The following is an 11,798-nucleotide window of genomic DNA, read 5'->3' as shown; positions in this document are numbered from 1 at the left end:
TCATTTTGGTGAGCGTCAAGCCCTTGTGCTTAGATATGTAGTCGACAGGGCCGGTATACTACCAGACCCGCGCAAAATCAGTGCTGTCCGAGACTTCAAGCAGCCAACGTCTGTGAAGGATCTCCGTACCTTCGTGGGCTTGTGTTCTTATTTTGGCCGCTTTATCAAACACTTCGCCCAGCTTGCTCAGCCTCTGACAGAGTTGCTCCACAAAAACGCCTATTCCGATGTACCATTGAGTGTAAGGCTGTTTTCGAGCTGCTGAAGGATTTGCTTACTTTCGGGCCCCTCTTGCGCCATTCAGACCCGGACGCACTCACGAAACTGCATACAGATGCTAGTGGTATCGGTGTTGGTGCCGTGCTAGTTCAGTATCACGACAGCCGCCAGCACGTCGTGGTGTATTCAAGTCGTACTTTGACTAAGGCAGAGAGGAATGATACAGTCACCGAACTGGAATGTCTTGCGGTTGTTTTCGCCACCCAAAAGTCCAGACCTTATTTGTACGGCCGGCAAATCAAGATCGTCACAGATCATCATTCTCTTTGTTGGCTTGTCGGGCTACGGGACTCAGCTGGCCGGTTGGCTTGTTGGGGCTTACGGCTTCAAGAATATAATTATTCTGTGAGCTACAAGAGCGGTTGATGTCACGCAGATGCCGACTGCTTATCTCGTCTTCTATCTCCGACTGTGGATGCTGACGATGATGATTTCGATACCTACCTGGCTGCAATTTCTTCCAACTTCCCAAATTTAGACGTTTTCCGTTGCGAGCAACAGCGTGACCCTTCGATGAAACCAATGATCGATGCGGCTCGTAGCTCCAAACCCGCCACGCCATTCATGACTCATGCCGCCCTACTATATCGCAAGAATTACTCCAGCCATGGTTCCACCCTACTCCTCGTCGTGCCAGAATGCCTGCGTCTTGCGGTATTCCAAGCCATGCACGATGACATAACGTCTGGGCACCTTGGATTTGCCCGGACGCTTCACCGTATCCGACAACGTTTTTACTGGCCTCGACTGTGGAAGACCACCAAGCACTACGTCGCAAGTTGTGATGTCTGCCAACGCCACAAACAACCTACCACGTCATTAGACGGCCATCTGCAACCGGTTAAGCTACCGACATTCAAAAAAGTCGGCATAGATTTACTGGGCCCTTTCCCCAAGTCTACCACCAGCCGCCGCTGGATCAGTGTGTGCGTAGATTACCTGACGCGGTATACTGAAACGATGGCGGTTGCTTCAGCCACATCATTTGATGTGTCATGGTTTCTTCTGCACTCGATTATATTTCGTCACGGGTCCCCTCGTGCGGAAATAAGTGATCGCGGCCAGTAGTTTACTTCTGACGTTGTAGTTGCTACGGCTTTGTGGCTGCCAGTATCGTCATTCCACGTCATACCACCCTCCGACCAAGAGCCTCACTGAGTGCACCAATCGTACCATCATCAACATGCTTTCAATGCACGTCGCAGCAGACCATAGGAACTGTGATGCCGTATTACCTTTTGTTACATACGCCTTTCATACCGCGAAACATGAGATCACAGGTTGTACGCCTTTCTTTCTCCTCTATGCTCGTCATCCACAAAGTTTCCTTGGCACCATACTTCCTTTTTCGACGAACGAAAACGCCAATGTCGCGCAGACTTTGTGTCGCGCCGAAGAAGCTCGTCGACTTGTTCGGCTCCGAAATCTGTCCGCCCATGCTCGCGTGAAAGACCGTTACGACGCAAAACACCCGCCTGTGACTTTCGCTACGGGTGATTTCGTCTGGCTGTGGACGCCCTTTCGAAAGAAGAGACTTTACCAAAAGCTTCTTTCCAAGGACCATTCGTCATTACTCAGTGCTTGAGTGACGTCACTTAAGCTGTTGCGAAAGGGACAGCTCAGAGCTGGCGTTCGCGTAAGACGCGAATAGTGCACATTGCATGATTGAAGCCCTACTACAACCGATCGCTTCTACTTGCTCGGTGAGCTTTGGCTTGCCCGGAGGAAAATATAACGCGGACTGAAATAGCAAGAAAGAAGACGAGGTAGAACGCTCTCGAGCGATGGTGATTCGGCAGTGACGGTTGAGCACTGGCATTTTCAGCATAGAGAAAGAAAAAGACAAGAGAGGACACTCCGCGAAACCTGGCCTCAGGAAGTGCGTCACGACTACGTAACGAACTAGTGCTCTCACCAAACGTCAGAGGACGCAAGCGCAAAAAAAACAGTTATAATCAAAGCAACCGAATTGTTTTTACAAAATAATAATTATACGCCTAAATCTGGTATGTTCTTTACACATAAAAACAATTTATTCAACACACCTTACACGATCATTTTTCTTCAGCCGTACTGTCATAAACACTATCCAACCAGCGACAAGCCCATGCATGACTGACAGCGGGAAGCTTTCGTCGCTTTCGTCAACGTCGGCTGCGTCGGCGTTTTCGTGCGTGAGATAGCAGGTGAGGCACGTTTTCAAGCGAAGCTTGTTGAATGACATGTTGTTGGGCTTGTTGGGTCATTTTTTCAGAAAACGGTTACACCTGCGCGAATAAGACACCATGCAACAAACATAAAAAGATGCACACACACACGTTGCGCTTCGTGTGTGCGAGTTTGTTTCTTACGTGGCGTCTCATTCATGCAGTTGTAACCTTTTTCTGAAGCTTGTGAGGACGGGGAGGTTCGCTAAAAAGAACGTTTGTGGCTCTATGCGGCGGCTAAACGGGAACATTGTGCAACGTATGTAGTATAGCAAAGGCGGCACGGCGTCAAGCCGAGGCGACGCGTGCTGCGTCTGCCACGGACGCGAGCGTCTGTGCGCTGAGCATAACTGGGCAGCTAGGTCATAGGCTCGGTAGCTGGGTGCAAAATATTGAGAAGCGTTCGCTGGGCCTCGCATGCTTCACGACGCGTTTCCCGAAGGCTCGGAACACGAATAATTTTAGGTGTGCCGGAGGCAAATCTGGACTAGCCAAGTGGCCATCATCTTCGTTTCTTCGCTAGCCTTGTGCCACTAGTGCAAGCTGACCACAAATTTTTTTGACGTTTGATGTATAATTTTACCGCACAATTTTCAACTACGATTTTTCTTCCCAATGTACTGCTGATACTGCGTACGCACGAAGGTGGTCTAAAGTTCCCAGGCCGCGATACCATTGCATTACAAGGAATAGCGGCCTGGAAACTTCTGAAAAGCTTTGTACGTGGTCTCGACGTCTATTTTTGTAAGTCAGAGTTTTATGGGTCAGAGATGTATCACTGGTTCTGTATTGTGCATCGATTAGCTAATCATTCAATGGGGTTTGCTGGTACACTTATGACGTGCTCATATCTTTTTCGTAATTTGACAGCGCAGCATCCACTTACTAAGATTTTAAGACCGCGCTGATGCCATGCTGTCCGGCGGTCCAAGCTACGGCAGCTACTGCTGTGTATCGTGGTGCTTCAACAATGGCAGAACCCACAAGAAGACTGGGACGAGTTTCTTCCGCATACCGCGGAACGGCAGGTGTGTTAAAGTTTTTGTATGGTTTGCATGTCTTTAGGCTTACTGTTCCTACTTGCTCAGTGAGGGCAACAATAAAAAATTACTATTCAAGCACTTCCCCTTTCAGCTGATAGTTCATTGCCAATGCAGGATGAAAGCATGGATGCAGTATGCTGGACGCGATAATCTCCCGAGTAAGCCGGCCAGCCTATTGTACGCAACGTACAGGGTTTGTAGCGACCATTTTACTGCTCAAAGTTTCATGGACCCTGGGCACACAAGGCTTACAAGAATGGCTGTTCCCAGTGTGCAACCAGCTGCACCATGTAAGTGATTGACTGAAACTCAAATATGTGCAATAGCAGCCACTTGTATTGAATCAGTGGCGACAGTTAACCGCGAAAATCTTTGTAGCCGATGGGGAAACCTCACTATAGAAGTAACACATGGAAAGGCTTAAATTTTGTGAATTGTGGGCTATTACCTTCCTAACAGCAGCTTTACATTTCTGTCGTTTTTTGATGCTCTTGACTTGCGCAACTTGTTTTGAAAGACTTTAAAGGGCTATTTCACGTTATCTTCAAGCCTGAGTGCACATGTACATCAGTGAAAGCTGGCACTGTTGATAATTCCAAAAATCACAAATTACTTGTTTCCTACTTGGTGCCTTCTCTTTTCTTCCACGTTCGACCAATTTATGCGTTTGAAAGAGCTGTTTAAGTTTCCCCATGCTACAAGCCTTGTAACTTGTACCAACTGCACATATATGCAGGTTCTCTGAGCGTCGCTTCAAATAGTGACTGTGACATGACTGCAGAAGCAGCTCTGCAAGGTCTAGATGAGCTTCAGTTTGTGTTATTTTAAGCCTCTTACTGACACATTGTCACAATTTCATTTCTTCAGGACCTGCGGTAGAGGCTTCAAAAAGCGCCTCCCACACATTGAGGTGCCCCGATGAGCAGGGTGCGTTCAGTGTCGCGATTTTTTTTTTTACCCAAATTGACTGTTGACCAAACCTCTGCAGGTGGAAGCTCGCTTGTAGCTGGTGAAAGACTTTCTTCTGACTTCGTCTTGCCGGAGAAAACCTTAACCAGTCGTTCAGCTGTCACAAAAGGAACTTGTGTGACCGGTAAGTTGTATGTTCACTTCAACACCAGAGTGGATTGATATAGAGACTTTCGCAGGCCGCTCGCAAGATTATTCCGACAGCACTGTCCGAGGCACTGAACAAGCTTCACAAGACCCTCCAGAAGACGTCTTCGCCAACAGCTCCACGCCTGAGTGCCCTAGAGAAACTGGTGACTATGCTTTTATTGCAGCTGTTTTTAATGTGCTATTTTATGTTTAGGACGTTCTGAGGAAACTATCCTCAAAACGAGACTACGTGTGCACTTACGAAATGTAAGGGTGGGCTCTCAGTGATTTTAATTTTTTTGTGCATTATCAACATTGTGAATGGTTTGTTTTTAGATAGTGGAATCGAAAACTTTGCACCACAGAAAGTTGTGAACCTTGGGTCTGAAAGAGCGAGGAAAGTGCTCGTATGGGATTAGTTGTTCTTCACTTTTACATTCATTTTGTTTATTGCAGTGCGTTCCTGTGTGCCAGCGACAATGTCTGCATCAATGAAGTACAAGCAAACCATTAAACATCTGCAAGCCAAAGTAGAAGCACAGCGGAAAACTATCAAAAGACTGCGGAGACAGCCTCACCAAGCACCGTCATCGACTTCAAAGGCAGTTGGAGTTATCCGACCGCACGTCACCGAGGAGGTTTTTAAACTTCTTTCTGCACATGTTCGCTTGAGGCCCAAACGCAAGGGCAAGCGGTTTCCCGTGTGGTTCAAGAAATTCGCTCTTCACTTAAACTTCCGAGGTCCGCGAGCATACCGATTTCTGGCTCCATATTTTTCTTTGCCCTCCCGGCGTTCATTGAGGAGGTGGCTAGCTAATGTAAAGATGATTCCAGGCATAATTCCAGGAATCCTTCCTTCCATTGCAACAAATACTCGAGCTTGGAATGAACGGGACCGAGTGTGCGCTTTAGTTTTCGACGAAATAGCACTCAAAAAGAATTTATACTATGATGCTTCAAGAGACGTGGTCCAGGGTTTTACAGATGATGGCACTCATCGCACTTCAACGATTGCTGATCGAGCACTGGTTTTTCTTGTTGGTGTTTTGAGAAAGTGGGTTCAACCAGTTGCTTTTACTATAGGGCACACATCAACACCATCATCTGTTATGCATAACTTGCTGGTGTCACTCATTTTGGAGCTTAGGAGCATTGATATTGCAGTGAAAGCAGTCATTTGTGACCAGGGCAGTTCAAATGTAAGTCTCGCTAACCAACTAAGAGTGACGGTCGCAAAGCCTTTTTTTTTAAGTTAATGGTGAGCGGGTGTATTACCTTTTTGATGTTCCGCATTTAATTATAACAACGCGCAATAATGTCCAAGCACACAAGTTATACATTGGGGATGACATCGTTAACTGGCCGCACATTGTAAGCCTTTACCAATCCTCACATGAGTTGCGGTTGCGATTGGCTCCAAAGTTGACTGAACGGCTCGTTAATCAAAATCTTTTTCTAATATGAAGGTCAGCAGAGCAACTCAGGTCCTCAGTGCATCAGTTTCGATTGCTATCACGGCAATGGTGTATGCGAAGGTGCTGCCTGCCTCGGCCATCACCACAGCTCAATTTTGTGATCGTATGAACAGGATTTTCGATGCCTTGAACAGCTCGAGTAAAAAAAGAACTTTGCAAAAGCTGCGGCATGCAATCATGAAAAATGATTCAGAGCTGATTGACTTCCTCCGAGGCCAGCTTCCCTGGATTGCATCATGGCAGTTTGTTGGCAGACGTCAACCACAAACCATCGTATGTTGGCAAATTACAATGCAGGCTATTTGTTAGCTATGGGACGACCTCTCCAAAAATTACAATTTTGAATACCTGTTAACACGCAGGCTTCAACAGGATCCCCTGGAGAAAATATTTAGCCACATTAGGCAAAAACAGGGTTGCAACACCAACCTCAATGTAGCACATTTTTTTGTGGCCTGAAGCACATCTGCAGAAGAAAACTCTTCAAGCTGTCAGAATACGGAAATGTCGACGATGATGAATGTGACCTCCTCCAGGAGCAGCTCTTGCCATTCTCCCTCATCAGTGCGTCTCTTGTGGATAATAAGGAGTGTGCACAGCCACAGCCTGACGACTTTCCTGCTCTAGACGATCTCTCTGAACTTGCAACCAACATTCACTCCCATAATATGGATGACTCCACTGCATATTATGTAGCTGGTTTTCTCATCAAAAATTTCCTTCGGAATGCATGTGACGGTTGCAGTTGCCCACAGTTACTGAAAGACGACGGTGAGACGCTTAAGGGTACCCACCAGTATTTCACAATGCTCAAAGCATACCACGTCCCCAGCAAACTTCTTGGGAATCTCACTGTGCCATCAGCAGCAGCTTTTGCATATGTAGAACAACTTGAATCTCACTTTCTTGCCATTATTGAGGCCACTGCACATCACCTGAAAGTGTGCGATCTTTTGTATCACCATGTGTCAAGTGTTGGCGATTTTCATTTCTGCTCTGCTGGGTGCCGCGCGAAGTTTCTGAAAATGTTTTGCCGGGTTCATTTATGTTGGTATGTGCGTTTTGTGAACCGAAACTTAGATAGGGTTAGGTTCCAGTCTTCAATCTCAGGCGTACAGCTTGACAAGTTCAAAGGTTAGCAATTAGCGGCGGGTTTACACTAAAGTATTCGAGTTGAGCCGAATCCTGCAATAGCTTTGTTATGTTATTACTTCGTTACAGCAGACTTCATTATGGTCTTATATGCTTATATTCAGTTCAACTGGAAAATGTTGTAGGCCCGTGTACTCAGATTTGGGTGCACGTTAAAGAACCCCAGGTGGTCAAAATTTCCGGAGCCCTCCACTACGGCGTCTCTCATAATCAAATGGTGGTTTTGGGACGTTAAACCCTACAAATCAATCAATCAATCAGTTCAACTGGACTAACCACTCCTTCGTTGCATACATTGTTTTGGTTACCCGCTATGAGGAGTAGGGACACTGTGTATTCGCTCAAAGTGATTTGCATAACCTTAAAAAGAATGTTGGGTATCCTGTCTGTATTTTTGTAGCAAATGCGGGTGAACTGTACACTTCACAGTGGGTCGCTTGGTCACTCTGTATGCTTTATCTCTCCAGCTCAAGTTATATATCGATAACGAAACCACTTCTTGAAATGTCTTCGAGCGGGTAAGGAACACAGTATGAAGTGGGCACGGTTCACGTTATCACGCTTTTCGTATTTTAGCTTCTCATCAACCTCCTCATCTCGCCCATCAAAATTTTCAAAAGACTACCCAAACTTGTAGCGTTTGATGGGGCTGCGGACGCTGCCATTTTATTTTTATATAGCTTGTGAGTCATAACGTAAGATGTAGAGCCTTTGTGAAAAATAATGAGCCAAAGTGGTTTCCTTCTGCTATTTATTAGCCCTGTATTACCGCTCTCATAGCACCAAATAAGGTCCACAATTCTAGATAAGTGATGACTACAATCTATTTTAGCTTGCAAGCGTCACAGCAACACCCAGACGCTGATCACTTGGGATCTTAAGTTTTTGATGAAGGCGACGCATAAGAAGAGCCACAAGACCTGCCAGTGTTGTAGCATAAAGTTTGTCTGTCACGTAGTGAGCAAGCTGCAAAGCCCTACCTTTCTGAGGACAAGCAGGCATGAAGTCTGCTTTTTTTCATTTTGGGCTAGCTGTTCTTGAGCACAGCCAGCACACTGCACCTTTGGCTTTCTGCTATATTGTGTCGTGTGGTTTCTGTGCGCTCTTTTTTTCTATACATTATTTCGGTTAACCCCAGGCGTGATTCGCGACTTCATTGCTGTGTATATGTCACTTCTTCCTTCTTCATCAGCATTGTGCGCTGTGTTTTTGCCATAGATCCTTACTCACCCACTGGCCCGGTGTGTCATACTTCACCAGCTTCTCGGCTTCTGCCAACTCTAGCGATGTGTGCGTTGTCTGTGTTCTCTCTGTATTTGTTACAATATTTGTCACAATTTATTTGTAAGGCGAGATGCATTTGCTGTCTACCTTTGTCATATTGTGCTTTTTATATTCTCCGACTCTACCTTGCCTTTGAATAAAACATTGCGGATACTCTGTCTCTTTGACTGATATATACATTGATCACTTGTTCCAAAAGAAAAACACAAGCGCGATGAATAAAACCGTAGTGAATTATCATTAACTGCATCTCTTTTTATTATAACTTAATCGAAATAAAAATTACGTCACGACCAATTCGCACAAACCACTGAACAAAACAAAACAGGGAATTGCTAAATCAAAACGACCTACAAAAACTATCCATTTGGGCGGTGAAAAGTGGTCTGAAATCATGAACTTTCGTCACAGCCAAACGTCGGTTACGCAAAGTAATTCAAAATTTGCGCCAGTGAAACCGAAACAGGAAGCGCACACCACTTGCTCTCACCAACCACCAGGTGTGCTAGGTCGATTGAGCCGCTGGGGTCTACGGGAGTCTCCACTCTTAACCTTTTTTTTTTATTTCTCTACGTTTTCAGTGCAATAAAACCCATCACATCCGTAACAATATCTTCGAACGCACCGCCAACGACTACCGCACCGCCAATGTTCCCTGAAACTGAAACTTGCACTGAGTTTCCAGGGCCTGATACCCATGCACACAACATTCACATTCATCTGCACCCGTCACACGTACCAACGTTGCGCGTACTATCAGCTGCAAATGAAGCTCGAACAGCAACAAGCCTTCGCAGTCGTATAGTGCGTGCCGTAAAGTTATCACGATTGACAAGCGAGCATAAATGCGCAGATCTGCAGAACAGGAAGCGCACACCTGTCAATGGCAGGGATGGATCCAGCCACTCATTTTAAGGGGGAGGGGAGGGGCAGTCGCATAGAGTAACACTGAAGAGGGGGGCGTGGTCATGACTTTTTTGTTTTTACTAAGAGAAACACCCCTTTGTAGCATAAATACTGTTATGGTGTGCTCACGGTGGTTTCACCAATTTGTCCTAGTTGGTGATGGGAGGTGGACTACGAGCACTGAGTTAAGGGGGCGGGGTGCTGAAACAGACATTGGGAGGGGGGGCGCTGATCGACCCTATCACCCCCTTCTGTATCTACCTCTGGTCAATAGTGATAACTGGATGGCACGGACTATACCATCGCGAAGGCTTGCCGCAGTTCAAGTTTCATTTCATGTGGACATTATACAACACAAGAATTGATGCACCGCATACAAACTCACATACATGCATGCACATGTATGATCACACACAACACCCACGCGTACGCCCAAACAACTCACACACAAGCGCAGAATTGGCAGGCAGGAGATGAAGTGCATGCGCACGAGCAACACATACAGCAGCACGTAGGAACGTTATACGCATGCGCGTTAACAGAAACGCATATGTGCTCTCTCGCGAACTCGCGTACACCATACAAAAGATGCGTACACGCTGGCATGCGCGAAAATCGCACACAAACGCAAAAAATACCAACATGTGCACTCATCCATGTACATATACGCACGCGTACTCACTCAAATTAAGATTGATTACTATGTGGGGTTTAACGTCCCAAAACCACCACATTGATATCAGAGACGTTGTAGTGGAGGGCTCCGGAAACCTCGACCACCTGGGGTTCTTAACGTGCACCCAAATCTCAGCACATGGGCCTACGACATTTCCGCCTCCATCGGAAATGCAGCCGCCACAGCAGGCATTCAATCCCGCGACCTGCGGGTCAGCAGCCGAGTACCTTAGCCACTAGACCACCATGGCAGGGCGCTCAAATTATTCGACGCCTAGCATCAAATGCAAGATTTCTGCGCAAGTATGATAACGTTGAAATTTTCCGCAATGAAAGACTGAAGTATGAAAGCGCATGAAAATCCGACGGAAATTGGTGATGATGATGATACGTGGAGTTTAACGTCCCAAAACCATCATACGATTATGAGAGACGCCATAGTGTAGGGCTCCGGAAATTTCGACCACCTGGGTTTCTTTAACGTTCACTCAAATCTGCTCACATGGACATACCACCCTTCCGCCTCCATCAGAAATGCAGCCACTGCAGCCGGAGTTCGATCCCGCGACCTAGGGTCAACAGCCGAGTATAGCCACTAGACAACCGTGGCGGGTCCTGACGGAACTTGACCGTGCTAGGTTAAGACAAGCATGGTCAAAATGAAATGCGTATACGTCAGTAAGCTGGGGTGAGGGTTTGTTTTATGTTAGTTGTAGCTGGAAGCAAAAAAAAATAATAAAAAATTTTGATACTTTAGGTCACGCCATTGTGGGTTTCTCTGGGACACATGTGACAAGGACCGATCAAAGATAATTATACTGATGTGGACTAAAAAATGCTACCCCCATCTTCGCACGGGAGGAACTCGAGTAAATGCGTCGCAGAGGGGGGGGGGGGGCTATTGGGTGAAGGTTGCGTAATTGTGTATGGTTTGAATAGTCCTAATCGGTATTTTGTCTTATTATTCCTATTTCTTCAATGAAGGAGAAGCGTTGCCTTCAACGTCAAGAGAAAGTGAAATAAAGATGCCCTTGACTGAATTCCAAACGCGCGATCCATTGCCTACATATACGAGGTTGCCAGTGAAGGGTCAAGCAATCGTTTTTCTTTTTCTTTTTTCTACTAGCAGACGCTACATGCGTTAGCCTTGCGAGATGAGAGATGGGGAGGAGAGCGACATTTTTGCGGGTGTCTTCCTGGGCCGGCCAGAGACGCGAGCATGTGCGTCTCTGGTCTATGCACGAGACGTGAGCTTATGACACGAGACGCGATCATGCACAATAAGGGTGCGGATGGTGCCACCACCGACGCCGAAGCACGGCATTGTGCAACTAAAGAATGCTCCGCATTTAAAGGCAATGATACGTTCAACAAGGTGTCCTTATGTAGCCTCGTTTATTTCAATTAATCATCGCTGCTTTTTCTCATCCTTTGTAACGAGCTGCTCAGTCGAGTTTAGGTGGTAGGAAATTAAAGTGATTATGCATAGCCTTTGGGAGGGAGACATTAAGTCCTTGAAATGTGTTGAGGCCAAAAAGTACTTCATATGGCGCAGGTGCACAGGACAGCAAAGAAGTGGTTCACAAGTGCAGAATGGGCTACTGGCTTCGAACTGATGCTATCAAGCCGGCAAATTTGCCAGATCATATACGGCTAACTACGACTTGCAACAGTGCTTT

This window comes from Rhipicephalus microplus, chromosome X, assembly GCF_043290135.1.
Source record: "Rhipicephalus microplus isolate Deutch F79 chromosome X, USDA_Rmic, whole genome shotgun sequence".
NCBI classification, from domain to species: domain Eukaryota; kingdom Metazoa; phylum Arthropoda; class Arachnida; order Ixodida; family Ixodidae; genus Rhipicephalus; species Rhipicephalus microplus.
Note: the sequence above shows the minus strand (reverse complement) of the source record.